Raw genomic sequence first — 24,533 nt, 5'->3', positions numbered from 1 at the left:
AATAATAGAAAGTACAAGCTAAATTATAAAACTCTTGGCTATTACTTAAATATTTAAATATCATTTAAGTGTACTAATAATCACATTATTTATTTAAAAATAATGTAATTTGTTCATATAAATTAATGAATCATTTAGACTAATATATGTAGATGGTCATTTAAACCATCACATTATGCTTTCTTCAACTACTATTCTAAACACTAAAAACCTACAATTCAATTACAATTTATAAATAAATATATAATTAAAAAGTTGATTTCTAGTATGGGGTCGAGTAAAACATGTGGGGCCACCTCTTATGGAAAAATATGAATATGAAATGTCTGAACTCTGAACCATTGCAATTATGGGTTTTTGATTTCTTTCTTTATTTCTAATTTTTATCGGGAACTATTATTCCTGTGAAGTTATAAGTTAAAAAAAATTATGAAGTACAAACAAACTGGAATTGGCATTTATAAAATTGACATCACACTCACACAAATTAGATCATTTGTCGAATCAATGGAAAAAGTTGTTTGGCTCTTTATCTTTTACTTCTTTGACTGGTAGATGGGTTCAAGTGCTAGCCAAAGTATAAAAAGAACAAGCACAAGTTAACACAAAGTACAAGAGCCAGTATAGTCACGACGATGCAATCACTATGTGTTATTATTTTTGAGTTTTAAAACCCCGCCACCCCCCCCCCCCCCCCTCTTTTTTCTCAAGGTTTTCAAACCCGGACCGTTCATTGAACCGTTAAAGGGAGAGGTTCAAGGTTTTTAAGGTCGAACCGAGGTCGAACCGGGGTCGAACCGTGATGACGTCATAATTAATTAAATAATTAATTAAAGCCTAAATATAGATATTAAATTTATAAAACTAGCAAAATTGAAAATATATCTATATATGTGAGGGAAATTTAATGATTTTCAAACATATATTTAATAATTAAATAAGAAAGTTAATAAATTAAAATAATAACCATGAAAACATTAAAATTTATGATTAATTTTTGAAGTAAAGTTGAATATCTTTGAAGGATTTTAATTATAATTTTTTTTATTCCTTGTAAGAGATGGATAATTTAATTAAGTAAAATAAAATTGTAAAAAAAAAAAAAATTGCTAAGGGGTTGGACCGCACGGTTCTCACCGGTTTATACGGTCCAACCCCGGTTTTAGCGGTTCACGGAATTAACAAAAAATCCGGTTCTTTATGCTTAAAAAACCGGTTTTCATCCCGGTTCCCGATTTTCACGGTCCGACCTCCCGGTCCGGTCCGGTTCTGAGAACTATGTTTTTTCTTGCTAAGCACTATATGTTAATGTTATGACTTTAATAAGTTATGAGTTCTGCAGTATTCTCTTTTCCTTTATTTTTATGAATGATAGACTTTTATTACAAAAAATGAAAAAAAAAAAAAAAATCTAAAATCACAATCTATCTCACAATTTTTTTGTCACTATTATGATATGGTAGAGCATGGCTGGTAGAGAAAAAATGATGATCTATATATAGGTCATAGACAACTATTTATTGTTTGCTACGTTAGAAATGTACCAAAAAAAGGTTGTAATTTTAGAACCAGAATAACAAATAAGCTGTATGGAGTTCCTAAAAATTGACTGTAAACTTTTTTAGAAAAAAGAGCATATGAAGAGATCTTTTGGGATGGGTTGAAATTTTCAGCTTATTTTTAATTTTAATTTATTTTTTTTATTATTTATAAATTTCACTATACTTTTTGATACTATTCATGGGTCCAATTGTATTATTTAACTTATTTTTTAACTTTTTTTTCTACAATTTTAATAAAAAAAATTTTCAATTTCAACTAAATAAGCTCATCACAAAATGATGACCGGATTACATGTGATATGAATGCCAGTAAATCTTCTATTTAAGAAAAAAATACACTCTATTACAAATGTATGCTTTCTCCCTCTCATAAGCTAACGAAACTCACCGCTCGTTAGACCCACCAGCTGTTAGAGAAGTGGGGTGTATGTTCTCCCGTTTGAGAGAGACAGTGAATTGGAATTGGAATACCATGTATTTGCACATTGTTCAATACATTGCTACGCTTTTCAAGGAATGCTTCCAAAACTTTCAGAAGGAATGTGCACAGGTGTGGTGGTATGTCTAAGATTGGCCCTAGCACGTCACATATGACACTCCATCAATCAGATTTCATTTGTTTCTTTCTTCTTCTTTTTTTTTTTTTTTTTTTGGACCACACTTTGTTTTTGTTACAAAAATCTAAACATTTGTTTGGCTATGATTTGAAGCAATCGGTAAAGAAAGCTGGTTTCCAATCAAAACTTTATAACGTTGCCATGATTGCTTGCTGGTGACTGGTGAGTGGGCTGATTGTTGGACCTCATAGGGCATTTCCAGCAAAATTTTTAAAATTTTAAATTATTTGAAAAATAAACAGTAATTTTTATCTTTTAATTACTTATTTTTTTAAATATACTTTAAATAGATTCTCTATACTATTCTTTATCTCATTTAAATATTATTTTTTTATTTATTATTTATTCTCTTTTTAACAACTACATATCTTTCAACATTTTTTTTATTTGATACCTAATTATTATAATAGAAAAAAATGCATTTGAACAGTAGCCCATCAGACTTGATGAGCTACTGTTCATGAGCCAAAAAAATCCACGTATACCACATTTGTTGGAGCATGAACAATGCACAAATTCTCCAAATTTTAGCCCAAAAAACAAGTATGCCGCGTCTATCAGAGATGCTCTTATATTTTTTGGACTGTATTAAGCCACTTGGCACTATTTTTGGTTCATGAATCATAAAAAACATCCAATTATTATTTTGTCATATCTTGATTTTTTTTTTTTTTTTTTTTTTTTTTTTTTTTTTTTTTTGTGTGTGTGTGTGTGTGTGTGTGTGTGTGGTCGTATATTGAATCATTGATATTGTTAATCATTCAAGTAGCCCTCATTTTAGTTCCTCTATTGCATTTTTAATATTTTGGATTTACCATCATTTCTTGAGGATCTTGAGAGTTAGTACATAGGTAGGAGCAAAGACATGTGAAGTGTAATTATTTCAAAATTGATAAGGCAATCGACCAAAGGGCCCAACCCAATGCTGGAGTCTTATTGGTAGATATGGTTGTTTGAGATGACCCACCTAGTAATTGTCCCTTCACCTTAATCCATTATCCATTACTTAGGGCCACCACCTGAATTGCTACCTTTCGTTCTAATATAAGTCTTCCAATCATATGATTATATTGAGAGGTACGACAAAAAAAAACCTACATTTTGAGGAAAAAAACAAAGCTATATAGAGTTAGAGGCATCTTAAATCTTCAAAGAAGAGCTTGCAAGAGGAAGTGTTTTTTGGCTTACAATAATTGGGGGATTCAAACCCAAGTTCTCATATTCTCTCACTTCCAAGTTTCATTGTCCTTTTTCATTAGTGCTTGTTTGGCTAATTTATTTGCTTAAAGGTAAGGTTAAAAACAAAAAGAAAAAGGAGAGAAGAAGAAGAAGAAGAAGAAGATGTTACCTTAAAGCAAGTAGGCATGTGGGTGTGTGTTGGTACATTAGGCTAATTGGAAAAGGTTAGCTTAGGCCTGTTAAAGGACTTGTTGCTTTGACTTTAACTTTAGTCCAATATCCATCACACTCACATAAAGTCCTTGGAAACAGAGGTGGACCTGGACTCTCTAACTAAGTAAAAAAAATAGGTGGACATGGAATGGGCTGGGTGGATCAGATTTCAAATGAATTGTGATTTGTTATATAGTTCCAGCCTAGTTCAACCTTTTTGAAACACAAAACTTTGAAGGCCGGCCCATGCCAACCTTTTTTCTTGGGCAACATCAGCCCAATCCCTGAAAATGGTGCAATATAATGGGCTAAACCATTACTGATTGGAAGACAGTGCTCTCTCCCTCTCTTTCTGCACATGAATTCACATTGGTTTTTGGCTTCATTATTGTCTATGTTGAATCTTCTTGGCTTCGTTTTTATTCTCCTCCACCATTATTCTCTGCATTAGGCTCAAACCCAGGCAAGTTTATAACGTTCTTGCTAATTTGCTTCACCACCTCCTCATCCAACATCCATTTCTGACTTTGCACATACAACCATTCCCATTCTTGTGATTGCTTTGTCTCCTTCTTCTGAAGAAATTAAAAATATTTATAAGGATATAAAATACTATAAAAGAAGAAAAAGGCAAACGAAAGAATCCGCTAAAATATTAGACATTAGTTGCTACCGAGGAGAGCCTGGAAATCATGTCTAGCATTAAATATATATATATATATGTCCTCTACACGAGCAAATATGAATTGAATTATAACAATAATAAAAATACAAAATAAAAAAGAACGATGAGGATGCTTATATATCACACAACAAATTAATTAATAGGATCTAACATGATTTTTTTTTCTTTATTTTCTATTTTCAAAAACAATTTTCTATTTTTGAGATTAAAAAACTTGCTTGCCAACCCAAAATGAATAGAAACAAAAACTGTTCTCAAAACTTAATTTATAAAGAAAACTAAAAACATGCAAAATTTTGTTTTTAATTTTTAATTTTTAATTTTTAAAAATCAATGAAAAAACGTATTTAATTTAATGAATTTGTCTCATTTAATAAGTTAGCATTAGAGTTCAAATCCTAATAACAACATATTTTAGTATTTTCTATTTTTTTCTTTAAAAAACTATATTTTTAATTTCAACTAACCAAACATGTTTTTGATTTCAAAAATACAAGAAAACTGTTTTTTCTTTATATTCCCAAAAACATGTTTTTGAAAATAGAAAATAAAAACTGTTACCAAACATAACCTTATAGTTCAATTAAGGGTGGCAATTCGTGTTAGCTAGTCATGTTCGTATTGTGTCAAGGTATAAATATTCAAATCAATAGCTCAATTTTAATTCAACTCATTTAATAATTGTACCAAACACTCTCAACCCTAATTAGCTTGTTGAAATGATCCGACCCATTTCAACTAGTTTAATACACTATATTATAAAAAATAAAGTTTTAAAATTTTTTTTTTACAAAATCTTTAATTTTACTTTTTTATTTATTAATACTTATTAATTAAATATATCATATATAAATATTTTTTTTTGTCATATTTTCTTGTGCATTATTTTAAATGGAATGCTCTTTCACTTGGTTAGCAGTATCTATACAATTGAAAATTTTCTGTTTTCAGTGATAAACAACAAACCATGTACACAAGTAGCAGAAAAGCTTCAACATTAATAGAAAACAATAAATGGGAGATTTCTAATTACATTGCCTCGTATTTAGAATGAAACACAAGCCTGATTGGATTTGAAACAGATCATCACCTTCAAAAGTAGACAGACCCTCAAAAAATGATGATGGTCTATAATGCTCATATCTCTCCAATTCTATAGCAGACAAACCTTCAAAAAGTGATGATGATCCTTCATGCTCAGATCTCTCAGATTCGAGAGGTAACAGACCCTCAAAAACTGTTGATGGCCCTTCATGTCCTTATCTGTCAAACTCTAAAGAAGACGGACGTTCAAAAACAAAATGCAAGATTTCTTATTTCATTCCCTTGCATTTAGATGAAAAAAAATAGTCTTTATCATATTAGTAGGAATCAAAGTAGGATAAAGTCCAGATTTCTGTTGAGGGACCGAAGTATGAACCATTATTTATTATTATTATTATTATTATTATTATTATTATTCTTTATGATCCAAATTAGCACCCATAAAATAACTCTTTCTTAATACACAAAGCAATTATTCTTTAAAATCTTGGGAATCATGGATGATTAATGATGAGGATAAAATAGAGATTACTCACAACAGGATAAGCTGACGGTTTAAAGTTGACGGATACAACTAAACTCGTCAGCCCTCATTTGAAGACTGTGGACGGAAGGGATTTGTAGGGAGAAGCACCGGCAAGGCATACCCTAAGGCTGACGGGGTCATGAAGCTGACAGGATCATAAAGCTGAAGGGATCCTAAAGCTGATGGGATTAAGACTAAAGGCATAGGGTAAGTTGACGACATTAGTAAAAGATTGCTTGCCAATCACGGTTGCGTATATAAGGAAATGTCTTACTCTCCACGTTTTGAGATACCTAAGAGGGATTCCTATATGGAAAGGATCCCGCAAAATACGTCCAAGAAGACTCCTATAAGGAAAAGACTTCTACTCTAAGGAAAAGAGGTCAACCCCCTACTACTATAAAAACCCAAGCACCCTCACAAACCAAGGTATGCATAGTTTACCCTCTCTAGCACTCTAGAGTTGTGAGAATAGTTCTGACTTGACCTTCGGAGGGTATTTGGCCGGCACCACACCGGTGCTCTCTGTTAAGTCTTCTCTTTTTGTTGTGCAGGTGCTGTTTCGAGCGTGTGAGGACCGTGTGGCTTACTGGTGATTTTTTCAGCATCATCAGTTAATCTTGTACTAATTGTCCTAACAATTTCCATTTCAATGTAAGAAAATCGAAGTGTGTTAAAAAATCATCTTCAATTACAAAATTAAAGAATCCATTAAGATATTATATATCTTCTATTTTGTTGTGAAACCTAGTTTTGATAATATATTAATGGTTAAAAATACTCATTTTATAGTTGTAGTGAAAATTGGAGGATTTAGTATGATTACAACTATACAATCACTCTATAAACAAATTGGTAGGCTACTAATTTTCTTGTACTTACTAGCCATTAACACACCTAAAAAAAATATTTGACAATTTTTTGGAAGTTCAAATATCGAACTATATTATGCTTATAATGGTGAAAGTCTATTTTCAATAGTAATTTTTCATGATTTATGAATCTTGTTGCTAAAACTTTTTTAAGCATAATAAATATTTAATTCATAATAGTGCTCAACTGTAAAGTCAATTTACTAATGTGAAATAAAAATATCCACTAGGTGAAACTAGCCAATTAATTTGTAAGCTGGGCTTGGGTGAAACATTTTTTAAAAAGCTTTATGGTTTATATTAGACACAGATTACTACCGGGCAGTAGTTGAGCCAACAACTTAGTCAGGTGCAAAGAAAACCAGAATATATTATATGATGTTATCATTTCCTCTCTTCCAAAATAACATTCTCATCGTGAACTTGCGGCCTCTACTCCTAGAGATGATGACGAGGATGTTAAACGATATTATAAGAGATTCTATAGCATTAGCCATGTGGCAAAACTATATCCAAATATGATAGTTTTTGGATTTATTGTTATCATGTCATTTAAGATTGTTATGTTTCAATTACTTAGACCTCTTTTTTTTTTTTTTTTTAAAGAAAGTTTCAACCTATGGCGTCCACTTCTAATAATAGTTATTTATCATCAGACCAAGATACTAATCAGTTTTTGGTGTAGGCAGGGATTGAATCCCAGATCTCTTATACAATCATCAGATATTTCACCAGTTCATATTGCTCTCTATCTTTTGATAATTAATATTAATAGCTACACAATATTTTGTATGTGTTTTTTTGTCCTATTAATTATAGCATGGGTAAGATTAAAAATAAGAAAAAGGAGAGAGAGAGGTTACCTTAAAGCAAATAGGCATGTGGGTGTGTGTTGGTACATTAGGCTAATTGGCAAAGGTTGGGTAGTTGAGGGCCTGAGGCCTGTTAAAGGATTTGTTGCTTTGACTTTAACTTTAGTCTAGTATCCATCACACACACATAAATTCCTTGGAAACTAGGTGGACATAAACTCTCACTAAATAAATAAAAAAACAGAGGTGGAAATGGAATTGGCTTGGTGGATCAGATTTAAAATGAATTGTGATTTGTTATATAGTTCCAGCCTAGTTCAACCTTTTTTAAACACAAAGCTTTGAAGGCCGGCCCATGCCAACCCTTTTCTTGGGCAACATCAGCCCAATCCCTGAAAATGGTGATGCATTAATGACTAGGAGTTTATTCTATGAGCAAATGTTAATGATTATTTCATTGAGCTTATATGGAAATTAACATAGACACCTCTCTCTCTCTCTCTCTCTCTCTCTCTCTCTCTCTCTCTCTCTCTCTCTCCACATGAATTCACATTGGTTTTTGGCTTCATTATTGTCTAGGGGTGGCAATTCGTGTTTGCATGTCGGGTTCGTGTCATGTTAACTTATGAGTATCAGACTATACAGTTCAACACTAACTCGACATGTTTATTAAACGAGTCAAGATTCCTCAACCCTAACACAACTCATTTATTAAATGGGTCAATCATGTCGACCTGTTTATCAAATTTTATCTGTTAGAAATACTGAATGATTGTATTGTATTTCTCAAGTAATAGAATATACATAAGTGCCTTTATATAGGAGGTAGAGTATGCAGTACAAGTAAGTGTGCTATACACGTAAACAAGGTGGGCCTAAAGCCCACATACCCTAATATACATTAACAGCCCCCCTCAAACTCAAGGTGGATGTAAGACCAACTTGAGGTTGTCAACCAAACTGCAAAGACGTCCCTTAGGATGTGACTTGGTGAAGATATCTGCAAGTTGATCTTTAGAAGAAACTAAGATCAGCTTGAGAGCACCATGGACAAGAGGATAACAGATAAAATGACAATCGATCTCAATGTGTTTAGTCCGTTCATGGAAGACATCATTGTGAGCAATATGAATGGCACTCTGGTTGTCACAATAAAAAGGAGTAGCAGAGGATGTGGATACACCTAAGTCTTTGAGAAGCCACCATAGCCAAAGGAGCTTAGATGTGGTATCAGCAAGGGCACAATATTCTGCTTCAGTACTGGAGCGGGCCACATGAGTTTGTTTCTTGCTTCGCCAAGAAATCAAAGAAGAACCAAGAAGAAAGCAATAACCAATGGTGGACCTGCGATCAGTGGGATCTCCTACCCAATCAGCATCAGAAAATGCACGGAGAACAAGAGGAGACTAAGCAGAGTAGAAAAGACCATGGAAGAGAGTGCCCTTTAGGTATCGAAGAATGCGCAGAACAGTAGCATAGTGAGTTGATCGTGGAGCAGACAGATCTGACTCACTTGGTGAACAGCATAGGAAATGTCTGGATGAGTGACAGTGAGATAAACTAGCCTGCCAACCAAGCGTCTATAAAGAGAGGGATTAGACAACGGTTTCCCCCCTGACGGAGTCAGATACGCATTAAGCTCAACTGGAGTGTCAACAGTCTTGCTATTAGTGAGTCAAGCTCGAGACAAGAGTTCAGAGGCATACTTGGCTTGAGTAATATAAAGTCCATCTGTAGAATGAGTGATTTCAAGACCCAAGAAGTAGCTGAGATGTCCAAGATCTTTCATCTCAAATTGCTGACTGAGAAAATCCTTAAGTTCTTGAATGCCATTAAGGTCATCAACAGTTATGATCATATCATCCACATACAGGAGAAGTAAAATAGTGCCTTTGTCAGTGCGACGAACAAATAAGGCAGAATCATAATGACTGGTCATGTAACTTAAGCGAGAGATGGTAGAGTTGAATTTGGCAAACCAAGCTCGTGGAGCTTGTTTAAGGCCATAAAGAGCACGCCGAAGGTAATAAACCTTATTTGATTCAACAGAGAGACTAGGAGGAGGTTGCATATAAACTTCTTCACTTAAATCCCCATTAAGGAATACATTTTTGACATCTATCTGAAAAAGGTCCCATTTTTTGGTAGCAGCAACAGCTAAGAGAGCTCGAACAAATGAGATACGGGCAACTGGAGCAAAGGTCTCTTCATAATCAATCCCATACTCCTGTGTAAAACCTTTTGCAACAAGACGAGCTTTGTAGCGCTCAATGGACCCATCAGAGCGAGTTTTAATCTTGTAGATCCGCTTACAACCAACCACAGATTTCCCAGGGGGGAGAGTCACCAAATCCCAAGTATGGTTTTTAGATAATGCATCAAGTTCCTCTTTCATTGCAATCTGCCATAAAGGGTCAGTGGAAGCCTCACGATAGGTGTGAGGCTCATGCAGTGTAGCAAAGGCAGTGTAATAATGATAATCAAGTAAATGTGTAGGAATGGATCTTACCCGAGTTGAGTGACGAGGTGGAATGTCTTGTGCAAGATCTTCAGGCGGAGCAGGAACAGGGGACCCAAGCTCAAGGTTGGGTAGCTCGTCTTCAACCTGTGCATCTTTCACCTGTTCATTAAAGGGTGAACTAGGAAAGGGATCAAAGGTATCTGGTGGTTAGACAGAAAAGTCTATAGGAGGATCAGGAGCAACTATAGGAGGATCAGGAGCAGTTACAGAAGGAATATGTGCCTCATCTGGAAAAAGATCTAAAACAAAGGAAGAAGATAGGGAGGCATGGAAGTGAGAGAGCTCGACAAAGGAGCGATGTTCCCAAAAGACAACATTACGGGAGATACGAAGACGATGAGAGACAGGATCATAACACCGATACCCCTTTTGAGTTTCGCCATAGCCAAGAAAACAACAAAGCCTTGACCGAGGCTCAAGTTTGTTATGCTCATGTGGCTGAAGAAGAACGAAACAAGTAGAACCGAAGGAGTGAAGGTGGTGATAGTCTGGAGGTGACCCAAAAAGGCGCTCATATAGAGTTTGATTTTGAATAACAGGACTTGGAATGCGATTAATAGCATGAACAGCATGAAGGGCAGCTTTACCCCAAAAAGGAGCAAGAACTTTGGTAGAGAGAAGAAGAGCACGAACAGTGTCAAGAGTATGACGAAGTTTTTGTTCGGCTCTACCATTTTGCTGAGAGGTACCTGGACAAATTAGTTGATGAACAGTGCCATAGGAATGCAAAACAGCTTGGAAAGCATATTGAGTGTACTCAAGAGCATTATCAGATCGAAAAATTTTGATACGTTTGGAAAATTGAGTTTCAACCATTTTTGCAAAATTAGAATATACTTGCAATAACTCAGAACGATGTTTCATATTAAAAATCCAGCAATAGTGAGAGTAATCATCAACAAAGACAACAAAATATCGAGACCCACCAATACTAGAGACAGAGGAAGGCCCCCAAACATCAAAATGAATAAGGTCAAAGATATCAGTGGATATTGATTCACTAATATTGAAAGGCAAAGCTGGTTATTTTCCTAACTGACATGAAACACAATCAAAATTTTCTGTAGACACTGAACCTAACAAACCTCTAGAAGCCAATTATTGTACTCGAGAGGAAGATGTGTGACCAAGTCGAGCATGCTAAAGTGCAAGGGAAGGAGTAGAAGAAACTGCAGCAGCTGCAACAACAGAAACAAGAGCAACAAGTGGAAGACGAAGGTTGTCCACGGGAAACATACGCCAAACTCTGGGACTGGTTCCAAGCTCCTGTCCCGTCCTTGGATCCTGCACAATACACCCAGAATAATCAAAGATAATGCGATAACCTAACTCAGCTAATTGTCCCACAGAAAATAAATTGTAAGAAAGGTCAGGAACATTAAAGACACCAGGAACCGAGTGATTGGAGGTTGAAACGGAACCTATATTATGACCAGACATAGTGGAACCATTTGCTGTGTGAATATTAAGAGGGTGTGGTGCAGGTTTAAGTTCAGAAAATAAGGACGAGTAAGGATTCATGTGATTGCAACAAGCAGAATCCATAAGCCAAGAGGAATGAGACATACCAGATAAAACTGAGAGAGAAGAGGAATAAAATGCATTACCAACCATACGAATGATATTGGCGATGATATTTTTAAGGTCATCTGTGGATATGGTGAAAGTGCGTCCTGAAGACTTAGACTGTGCAGAGATGGGAGCCATTGGTTGGACACTCTCAGTGTTAGTAACAGTAGCAGTGGAAATTGACATAGCTGATTTGTTGCGATGATAGCAAGTCTCAATATTGTGGCCAAAACGTTTGCAAAAACTGCAAAAATGTTTGCTGGATTGTCGGCGACGATTATTGCAACAAGAAGAAGACTTGTCCTTATTGTCCATTTAGAAGCAAAATATGCAAAAATGGACTGCAAAAATGAAATCTACGTGAAAAACTGGGTAAGGAACACCTGAACTGCAAAAAGTCAACTCTGGCCAAAAGTCAACGATCGACGGTCAACAGCCACAGTCAACTGTCAACTACTATGATGACGTCAGCAAGATGACGTAAACTGAAGACCTTAGCTAGGGCTGACGTGTAATGATGACGTCAGCAGGTGCACAGCGGTGAAGACCTCAGCTAGGGCTGACGTGTAATGATGACGTCAACAGGTGCACAGCGGCGCGTGAGCGCGTGAGGCGCGTGAATCAACCCTCACCAGAGATTTGGTCGACACGTGAGGGCACGTGTGGAGTTCAATGAGGCCGATTCTTCTCCGGTAATGGAGATCGGAGAAAGGCGATTCCGATGACGGCGGCAGTGAGTTGATCGGAGAAATATGGATGGCGCATGAGGCACATGGAAAAGCTGCCAAATCTTTGATCGGCGCGTGGCAGCGCGTGGATGGTCAGATGATGATGATTCTGGCGGCTTTGTGTAGATCGGTTGAAGATCTACCCGGTGATATGTTTTATGTCTTAATCGGAGATCCGGTGTGGAAGATCCAACGGAGGCAGTGATCTTGGTGGCGGTGATCGAGCTTCTGGCGGTGAAGATTCAACCTTTACACCTCTGACGGCGATGGAGCAGTCAGGAGAGGGCATGGAAAAGGTTTACTGACCGATGAAGTCGAGGCAGCGGAAAATACCAACAAAGACAGGACTGCAAGACACAAGAAAGTTAGAGCAATGACTATGATACCATGTTAGAAATACTGAATGATTGTATTGTATTTCTCAAGTAATAGAATATACATAAGTGCCTTTATATAGGAAGCAGAGTGTGTAGTACAAGTAAGTATGCTATACAAGTAAACAAGGTGGGCCTAAAACCCACATACCCTAATATACATTAACATTATCAAAAAATGAAAAAAAGCAAATAGCTATTTTTAATATAAAATTTAGAATAATGAGTAACTGCATCATAAATAATCATTCAAAACTAAAGCATGTCTCAAGTTGAACACTAACTCAACCCCTTTTTTTTAAACCTCAACCCATAACCAGCTAATTTCATGTCGGGTTCGCAGGTCGTGTCCAATTTTGTCATACCTATTGTTGTCTATATATGTTGAATTTTCTTGGTTTTGTTTTCATTCTCCACCGTTTATGTATCCCTACTAATTTGATTCACCACCTCCTTATCCAGCATCCATTGCTCACTTTGCTCATACAACTCTTTCAGTTTCTTCAATTTCTTTGTCTTCTTCTTCGATTTCTTTGTCTCCTTCTTGTGAAGAAACTAAAATTTATAAGACATAAATGAAAAAAGCAAACGAAAGAATCCGCTAAAATAGAACTCCTCATTCATTGCTAGCTAGGAAAGCCTGGTAATCATGTCCAGTATTAAATATATAAATATGACTTGAATTATAACAATAATAAAATATTAAAAAAAAGAACGATAAGGATACTTATATATCACATTGTCTGCCAAGAAAAAAATGCTAGAAATTGAGTAAAAACAACCAATTAAATTCAATTATGCTAAGAATTGAGTAAAAATGCTAATAAATATTTTTTTAATTGAGTTTAAATTGTTGAGGAGATAAACACCTTGGAAGTTTCCTTGAGTAATTAATTTTTTTTTTTTTTTGATAAATTAATTGAGTAACTAATTTTCAATATAACATATAGAAACACACTTTGACCCAAAAGGCCTAAACCCAATAGGTATGTGCTCAATTATGTTATATTAACTATTCATTATTCTAATCTTTATTCAACGTGGGACTTCACTCACACGTGTACACCCAACATAAATTTTCTATAATTAAAACTTTCTATATTTACAAGCTCTATTAGAATCTTATTTATCATAATAAATATTTTTATGAGATGGGTTCAAGTTACACCTAGTGTAACTTGACAAGAGTTACACCATTTGTAGACCATAGATTTGTAATTGATCTAATGGTTAAAAAAATAATATTAAATGTTAATTGACTTATACCTCATTCACTTAATTAATAGCAATTTTGTTTCTCTCTCCTTATTTATTATTTAAAACCTTTTACATATATTCATTTTTTTGCCAATGACTTTACAAATATATTTGCAATACTTTTTTTTTTTTTTGGTTGAGTTCATACTACTTTTTTTTCTTTTTTTCTTTTTTTCCTTCTTTTAAGCTGGTCATACTCTTATAGTCTTATCAATTGTGAATATATATCCTGTCTCCTTAAAAATAAATAAATGGCAAAGTGTTGTTTAATGACTGACCAAGCTTGTAATTTTTTGATCTGAGATAGAATTTAATCTTCACATAGACAATGCGAGACCAAGGTACTCTGTATTTCCCTCAGCAGTTTTTAATCTAATGACTGACCAAGCTTGTAATTTACCCGATGACACTAGTGCTAATCTAATTTCTGTTAGATTTTTTGTCCCTTCAGAAGATGTGTCTATCATTCGCAATTGTAAATGGGACGTGGTTGGGTTCCTCGAGCTATTTGGATGCCTTTAACTAGGCTTTCCATGTAATGTCTTGCAAAAGTTTGAAGAGAGCTTCCATGACTGAAATTAATTGGGCTTCTGACCTGGATTTAGTTCGAGAAGTAAAATATGACACTCGCATCCATTTTCTGTTTCGTGCACTCAGGAACTCATGGAAATATTTTGAACCATCTGCTGATGTATTTGAAGATTTATGAGAGTATAAAATAGTAACACCAACGAACCCGTGTTTTTGGCAAAACAACCACTTATTCGGGCTGAAACAATGAGCAGCACACTAGAGGAGACAACTTGTCAACTACAAACATGTGAAGGTAATACCATGGAGTTTCTTTTATGTGAAAGAATAAGCCCATTCTGTCCTAACAGCAACAATTATATCCACTCTCCATCCAAGTCTGCAAAAAAAAGCACAACAATTCCAAAGCTAAGGTTTACTTAAAAATGATCTAATAGGAATATTTAAGATATTCCGGGGAAATGTGTAGTAAAACTCAACCCCAAAAAAAAAAAAGTATTGCAAATATATTTGTAAAGTTATTGGAAAAAAAAAAGGAGTATATGTAAAAGGTTTTAAATAATAAATAAGGAGAGAGAAACAAAATTGTTATTAATTAAGTGAATGAAGTGTAAGTCAATTAGCATTTAATGCTATTTTTTAAACCATTAGATCAATTACAAATCTACGGTCTACAAATGATGTAACTTTTGTCAAATTACACCAGGTGTAACTTGAACCCATCTCTATTTTTATATATAAATACAATCATAATAAATTTTTATTATTAACAATCAAAATTATTAAACTCCATCTTTAGATAAATAAATAATAATAAAACATCGATTTTTTTTTTTTAATTTGATTTAAGAGTTACAAAAATTCTAAACTATATTAGTTTATTTTTTTGAGAATTCATAATTTTTTTCATAAAACAGTTCAATACTAAACATGATTAAATTAGGTTTGATCATCTCTAAACAAATTATAATTAAATCCGACAAGTTCTTTTCTACAAAATCTTTTAATTTTACCTTTTATTTATTGATATACTTATTAATTAAATATATCATATATAATTTTTTTGTCATCTTCAGCAAGCACATATAACCTAATACTACAGATAAAGTAACATGAAATTGAATCATATTTTCAAAATGGTACCTCTTCTCTTCTTTCGGGAATGATGTTATTCACTTGTTGGTCAGCAGTATCTTTAAAATAGAAAATTTCTTATTCAGTGATGATCAACAAACCATGTACACAAGCAGCGGAAAAGCTTCCAGATTAATAGGCAACAAAAATGGGAGATTTCTAAATACATCGCCACGTATTTTGAATGAAACACAAACCTGATTGAATTTGAAACGGTTCATCAGGTTCAAAAGTATTCAGATCCTCACAAAATGATGTTCTTCTATAATGTCTCTTAGTGTCTAGATCAGGCAAACCTTCAAAAAATGATGATAAACCTTCATACTCAGGTCTCACAGATTTGGGAGGTGAAAGACCAAAAAAAACTGTTGATGGGCCTTCATGTCGATATCTCTCTAAAGGAGACGGACCTTCAAAAACAAAATGCAAGATTTCTAAATTCATTAATATTCCCATACATTTAAAACGAAAAAAAAAAATAGTAATAATCTTTATCGTGTTAGTAGGAATCAAAGTAGGATAGAGTCCAGATTTATATTGAGGGGCCGAAGTATGAACCATTTTTATTACTATTATTATTCTTTATGATCCAAATTAGCACCAATAAAATAACTATTTCTTAATACACAAAGCAGTTCTTTTAAATCTCGGAAATCATGGATGATTAACTCGTACTAATTGTCGTAACAATTTCCATTTCAATGTAAGAAAATCGAAGTGTGTTAAAAAATCATCTTCAATAAAAAATTAAAGAATCCATTAAGATATTATCTTCCATTTTGTTGTGAAACCTTGTTTTGATAATAAATTAATGGTTAAAAATACTCATTTCATAGTTGTAGTGAAAATTGGAGGATTAAGTATGATTACAGCCATATATACACTCACTCATAAACAAATTGGTAGGCTAATAATTTTCTTGTCCTTACTAGCCATTAACACAACTAAAAAAATATTTGACAATTTTTTGGAAGTTCAAATATCAAACTATATTATGCTTATAATGGTGAAAGTCTATTTTCAATAATAATTTTTCATGATTTATGAATCTTGTTGCAAAAACTTGTTTAAGCATAAAAAAATATTTAATTGATAATAGTGCTCAATCATAAAGTCAATTTACTAATGTGAAATAAAAAATATCCACTAAGTGAAACTAGGCAATTGAATAATACCCAATCGGGTTAACCGTGAACCGATCATGAAACCAATTTTTGATATGCAAGAACTGAGCTTTTAATAGATATGAGAGAATCGTGTGAACCAGGGTTCAACCTAGAAAACCGACCGAACTGTAGGCCGGTTCAACCTAGTCCCATTATAGATATACACATATACAATATCTCATGAAATGCATGGTTTTTAAATGTGGATCGGTCCGACTAGTCCAACTAGGTTAATCGTGAACCGGTCATGAAATTGGTTATGCAAGAACTGGGCTTTTAATAGATATGAGAGAATCGTGTGAATCGAGGATCTTACAATTTTATGATCTCACCTGCCTAAAATGATCTGGATCTTTCAAGGATCTTTGCGATTGTTTAGAATCGTACAGTTCTGACGATCCCAAATGATCCTGATTTCTTGTAATTTTCTTTAACTTGACAGAATGCTTAGTTGGGCCCAAATGAAAAATAGTATCTCAATAGACCAAATTTTACTATTCTAATGTAGAGAGATAGAGTGTCAGTTGGACCCAAATGAAAAATGACACCCAAATAGTGTCACGTTTTAAGGTTTTTGGCCTCTTGATGTATGGTAATTACATCAAATGGATAAATTTTTTTGGTTTTTTATGAATGAATATATAATTTATGTGATTATTTATGATACTAATGTGTTTTTTTCTCTCAAATAATGTAGGATCTTACAATTCACGATCCGATCCTATGATCCAAGATCCCACATACCTCTTACGATCCTACATAAGATCCCAATTTTGATAACCTTGCTAAAGAATGAAACACAGTTTTGAAGCCGATTGAAGAAAAAAAAATTAGTGCTTTGTGCAACATTGAGAGAAAAAAGAAAATGTGATTTTATTTTGCTCAAGACATACAAGGAAGATAAATTAGGGTTTTCTCTAAGACAATTATTTGAGTACTACATCCACATAGAGTTGAAGTATTTGGAGCGGAAAATCTTACTACCAAGTTTTGTGATGAGGTTGTATTTGTTCCAAGAGATATTGTTATATTTTCCCAATTTATTATAAACTCAGGTTTTGGTTATAACTTGACTGTTGTAATCTCTATTTTATTATAATGGATTAATTAGATTTGCCTCGTGATTTTTTTCTCTACACTAGAGGATTTTTCTTGTAATTTTTAGTGTTCTTGTTAGTTGATTTTTTTATCGCTTTAGTAAATTTTTATTTTCACTGTTGTTTGAGTTATATTTAATTTAATTCACGCAGGGATTTATCCTAACACAAGCGAGAGAGAGTTAGTTAACAATAATGTACTTGCATCCTTTCGCAGCCACTGGAATTAAAGCACTTGGGTCGATTCTGTATTGTTCAATTATAAAAATAAAAGCCATTAAATAAATGAAAAGTGATATTGGGAAAAATTAAAACATGGAAACTAGGAGCACATGCATGAACTTGAAATGTATTCAACCCTAATCATTTTTCAGTCTGTGATTGTGAAGTGTGAACGCAATATCGATGGATGAACATATGCTCAAGTATATATTACTGTCATCATCAACTATCAGTACAACATACAGTAAATCAATGAACACTCAATTATTTATCACTTACTTCAAAAAAAAATATCACTTACTTGGTGCAATGCTAATAAATCAATGAACGTTAACGATGGCGGCTCCACTTGTATGTGAGGGTCAGGACAACCCTCACTTGCCAAAAATATATTTTATAGTGACCACTCTGGCTTGAAAAAAAAATTTATTTATGTACTCACAAAAGAAATATTATATATTATATTAATTTATTTTGATCACCCTAATAAAAATGTTAAACAACATAATCTAAAAATCATAAAAATTTGAATTCAACAAAAATAATAGTAATGTTACATCCACAATATTTTCATAATAAATCTTATGTGATAAACTATTACTAATTCTAATTTAGGCTCGATATTGACATGTTTTACCCATCAATAACAGCTTGTTACATAAGATTTATTATGAAATTGTTATGGTCACTTTATTATTTTCATATTAACATTTTCAATTTCCGCTTTATCTCTTATTAATTTTTTTTCTCTCTTTACTAGTAAAAAAAAATTGTAATATTTTATGTATTTGTGTTTTTTTTTTTTTTTTTTTTTTTTTTGTGAACTTGATATATTCAAGTTGCCTCTTTATTAAATTATGTATAACTTAAGTCTCTTAGGACCACCCTAAAAAAAGATTCCTTACCTGCCATGACAAGAAGAAATGAACGAAAAGTGATTTCGAAAGGGAAAGAACTCGTTATTTATATGTAAGATACCTTGATCTGCAGCGAGTTGAAATTGATCGATTTCCATTGTGCATGAATTTGTATGAACTCGAACTGGGTTTTGATCGTTTTCCATAACTTTCAACTTTATGCCTAGCTTGCTGTTAGGCTATAGTTGTTACGTTGTTGTTGGTGCAAAAGTAGTTTGAACGAGAAAGATTAAGCGCAGGGAAAAGAAAAAGAAAAAAAAAGCGCAGGGACAAATAAACAAGAAAAGGAGGATAAAGTTTATATAGAGATTTTTGTATTTGCTTGGCGCGAAGATTGCAAGTGAGTGAAAGAATAGTTTGGTCTAACTTTCGATTTTCTTTCTAATACCTCGTTCTAATTACACTTTTGACTCTTTCTAAGCCACTAATGACTTTCTTTCTAGTAACGCATTCTCTTTTTTTTTTCTTTTTTTAATACCACTTTCTTTCTTTCTTTTTTTTTTTTTTTTTTTTTCTTTCTCTACCTCTGAAACAAAATATCTTGCACAAGAAAGAAAGAAGAAAGAAATGTATTAAGATATAAATTTAATCTATTACATGAAAATTTCAAACTAACATTTATATAACATTAACAAAATATAAACAGAATAAATAAAAATAAAACAACTATTTCTTAATGCATTTCTAACTAACAAAATGAAACTTGAGGTTATTTTAAAAATTGAAATTATTGAGAAGTCTATTTTGACAATATATATTTGTACATGGAATGATGGTAAAATCAAATATTTTAATTGAGAAATTTTCTATAATTTGTAAATCAACTAATAATATTTATTGTCTCAAATGTGTTTAATATCATTTTGTGCAGTCAAGTACAATTTTTTTTAGTCCGAAGGTTAAAATCTAATATATCTATATATACACCATTTAAATAATTTTGAGAGTTATGGCCCCTTGTCTATACATATTTTGTCGGTGTGGACTGTGGACACAAACATTTGTAATCTATGAGACTATGACTGCGTGGCATTATGGCAATTCATGCATATTTATCTCTCTTCTTCTCTTTAAAAAGCATATTTTGTTTCTCTCCTTTTTTTTTTTTTTTTTTTTTTTTCTTTCCTTCTTTTCTGTTCAGACCTGCGGTTTCCCTTCTCCCTTTTTTTTTTTCTTTTTTTTTTTTTTTTGAACTCGATCTCCATGTGACTTCCTGTCTGTTTTAGTGGATTTCGATGGTGGGTCACAAGGGCAGTAATTTGTGAAGATTCCATGTGCGTTTGTTTTGTAATGATTCTGCGTTTGCGTTCGCGTTTGCATTTGGCTAGTTCCATGACATTGTTCATGGACAGCCAAGTACTAAAAACGTGTGAAGAGTTTTTGCTACAGCGTTTTTGCTAATTAAAAAATATTTTATTATAGTGTTTTTAACAATAAGTTTTTAGTTTTTAGCAAATAAGTGGCATCTAAACAGACCCTCCAAAAGCTTTGGACTCTTGTGTGAAGGCAAGGTTGAAAATGACTTTTTAGCTAAACTTAAATTTTTTGTAGTTTAACTTCTTTGTTGTATAAGTATAACACATATTCCACAACCGTATTGGACTTCAATATATAGCTAAAGTAAATTGTCTTTTTGTGACAAATTTAGCATTCACATTAAAGACGGTATAAACGCTAAAAAAAATAAACTATATTTGCAACTAAAAAACTAATAAATAGGTCACAACAAAGGTACTACAGCTAAAAGAAATAATAACATAGCTACAATAAGCTGATATTTTTGACAGCTTACTGTAGCTATATCTTATAAAAAAAAAGATATTATAGTTATTTTTTTAAAAATTGTTTTAGTAGTATTGATTAATATTTTTTAGATTAATTTTACTTTCAATTTTGTCTTTTAATTTTGCTCTCCGACTTAAAATCCTAGCTCCGTTACTGCATACACATGGCAGCTATTAAAATTATCATAAAAATCTTATTCAGAATATGAAATCCAATTCTCCTCTTGCCTTTATTTGAGTATCGTTCATTGTACATTGTCTTGGACACTTTGAGCCTGTTTGGCCAACCATTTTTCATCACTCAATTTCCATCACTCAATTTTCATCACTCATCACTCATCACTCATAACTCATCACTCATCACTCAATTTTTCACACCCGTTTGGCATCATCACCTAATTTCTATCACTCAATATTTTTCACACTATTTGTGGGCCCATACCTGTCAGCCGGTGTAACTTTTTCTCTTTTTTCTTTTTCTTTTTTTGGCTTTCAATACCCAAACTCACTGAAGCTTAAAAAAAAAAAAAAAAAAAAAAAAAAAAAAAAAAAAAAACCAAGAACTGAAGAACGAACAAGTGAAAAAAAAAAAAAAAAAAACCCAGAACTGAAGACCGATCAAGTGAAAAAAAAAAAAAAAAAAAAAAGTCAAAAGGTGGTCAAAAGTTGCGACTGTGGGTCCCTCCATATGTGTTTATTTACGAAAATGCCATTGAATTATGAGTTATGGAAACAGAGTTATCGTTTGGCCAAACAACCTTTTTGCTATAGGTCCCACCATTTTTGAATTATGAATTATGGAAACTGAGAATTGAGTTATCAAAATATTGATTTCAAACAGACTCTAAAGCTGTAGGTTATGTCTCACAGTCATAGTGCGTTGGAGGCAAATTTTTTCAGTGATTTAAAAAGTAAAGGAAAAACACACACTGATAGAAAAAATCAACATGCGGGGTTCTGGAAAAGACGCAAACCTGTTCTTCTTTGAATCAATGTGCTGAAGTGAGTGTTGAAGTTAGTACTGATTTTAGCAATTTGGTTCCAAAAATTACATTTGTTCCCCTCCCTTAGCAATATTTTTGCCCCTGTTAAAAGTTATACAAAAAATTTATGGATCTATTAAAATTAGCAAGCCCACAAAAATCAGCTAACAACAAATTCACCAATAATAAAGCTATAGAAAATTTAGCACAATCATGAATCAACTAATTTTTACCAAAAAAGAAAATCCAGTCCTTAAAAAATTTGAATCAAAACTAATCTATGAACTAAAATCTTTGGTCAATCCATCAAATTCCAACTATGAATGTTATGAAAACTAGCATCTGCAACTAAATGGAAGATGAGTTTTTGACGGACATTTTGATTTTATTCATTAAAAGGAACATCGTTATAACATTTAACATGGAGTCAATCATAAATGATTTCCAATATTTAAAATTAAAAAAATTTAAAAAAAAACATCGAGTTTCTTTTTCATAAATGACTACATGTTTTTATATATATCCGGTGTTAATATGTTCAATTGTTTTAGCATGTGCTACATTAGTAACAATGCTACTTTTTTTTTTCTCTTCTCTCTCCTCTTGCATGTCATGTCTCTGTCTCTTAAGGTTGCAAATGAACCAAGCCGTTTATGAACAACTCTAACTCAGCTTAATAAAAAATTTGTTCATATTTGTTTGTTTATAAATAAGCCAAGCTTGAGCAATAGTTTTAGGTTTGTTTAATAAACAAGACAAGCCCAAGAAAAAAAAAATTTTGTTTATGATCAAGCTCGTGAGTTATAAGGCTTAATACAAAACAATTCAAGTATAGAATAATTTAAGTTTATATGTGTTTGCTAAATAAATTCATTACATATATATCAATAATGACATGGCCAATATGGGAGCACTACCCATATTCTTAATTTTTTCCTTCCCTCTAAACTAATCAAGTATTGTTTAGACTTTAGTTTACATTTATATAAATATATATATATATATATATATATGTGTGTGTGTGTGTGTGTGTGTGTGTGTGTGTGTGTGTAAAATTTAAGTGGGCCATGTATGACCTTTTCCCATCAATAATCTAATATAAAGTTATAAAACATGTTAGTATTTCGTATTCATAATAGTTACAAATGAGTATTTTTCTACTTCTTCACCATCTAACATGAATATAAAAATTGTATTTTAAAATATTGTTGAAATTGTAGACAAGGAATGATGAATAAATGGATTTACTTATGTAAATTTTAAATTTGAATATTGATTAATCATAAGTGTGACTAAAAGCATGATAAAATGAGTATACTTTTTTTTTTACTTGATTTTGGAAATTTAAACATTTTATAATGTAATTTCCTTAGATTTAAAGCTCAAAAACTTGACTTGAGCTCAAGTTTGTGCCAAGCCCAAGCCCAAGCTTAAGCTTAAACTTTTTGGCTTTTCCACAGGCTTAAGCTCAAACATTATTTTAGGCTTGTCACAGGCTCTAGCCAAGCTTGAGCTTTTAACTTTTACTGGCGAGCCAAACTTGAACATGTACTACTTGACAAAGCTCAACTTGTTTACAGCCCTATCTCTCTCTCTTTTCTCTATTGTCTCTCTCCACTGCAGCTAGCTAGCTACTAAAAATGTATAGTGTATTGTCAAATATTATGCTAAAGTAGCAAAAGTAAGTTCTTGGTGCATCAAATTATCATTATTTTTAGCACAGTCAATGCTAGCGCTCTAACTAATTAACACAATTATATTAAAGATTTGGATTGATAAAAGATTTATAAATATTATACATACTAAAATACTTTTTTTTTTTATTTAATATAGAACTCATGAATAAGAGAAAAAAATAGAAAATTTATGCTATTCCAAACCAATGAAAGCAATAAAATATATTTTTTTCATATGACTTTACGGATATATCGTATTTTGTGCTAAATAATTTGTTTTTATTAGTTTGAACTTTCAAGTATCAAGTCAACTATATTTCATTAGTTTCTTTCTTTTCTTTTCTTTTTTTTTTTTTTTTTTGAGAAGAATATTTCATTAGTTTCTAATAATTATTACTTGTTAAAAAGAGGGTTTTTTTGTTGTTCAACTTACAGCAAGTGGAGATTTCATTAGGTATTAAGTTAAGGTTGGCTATTCAGCAAATAAATAAATAAAGTTAGGGTTGTCTAGCTGTGTCCTGTTAGATCATGCGTTACTTTGACTTTAACTTTGTCCGACACCCATCACACTCACATAACTTCATTTGGAAGCCTACTGCAAACTTCAAACATTTGAAAACAAAAACTTTGAAAGCCGGCCCATGCAAAATTTTTTCCTGGGTTACATCATGAAAATGAGGATGCATAAAGTCTAGGAGCTATTTCTAATTTTCTATGAGAAAAGCTAATGATTATTTCATTGAGTATGGAGTATCCGTTTGGATACAGCTACCAGCATCTGCGTTTTGGCCTTTTTTTTTTTTTTTTTTTTTTTAAGAAGAGCGTTTCACGTGATTATGCACTGTTTAGTGGGTTCCATGCTCTGTTCATGAAACCTACAAGTACTTTATTCAAGAAAAAAAACTTTAAAACTGAATCTCACAATACTATTCACATATTTAAAAATTATTTTGGTACAGTATTTTCAGTTTTGGGTATTTAATATTCAGCAAAATAAACGGTATCCAAACATACAAAATAAGTGACCTACTTTTTAACTTTTAAATGTAGGGTTGCTATTGGTT

This window comes from Quercus robur, chromosome 11, assembly GCF_932294415.1.
Source record: "Quercus robur chromosome 11, dhQueRobu3.1, whole genome shotgun sequence".
Classification (NCBI taxonomy): domain Eukaryota; kingdom Viridiplantae; phylum Streptophyta; class Magnoliopsida; order Fagales; family Fagaceae; genus Quercus; species Quercus robur.
The sequence above is the reverse complement of the archived record's forward strand: the minus strand, read 5'-3'. Positions refer to the sequence as shown.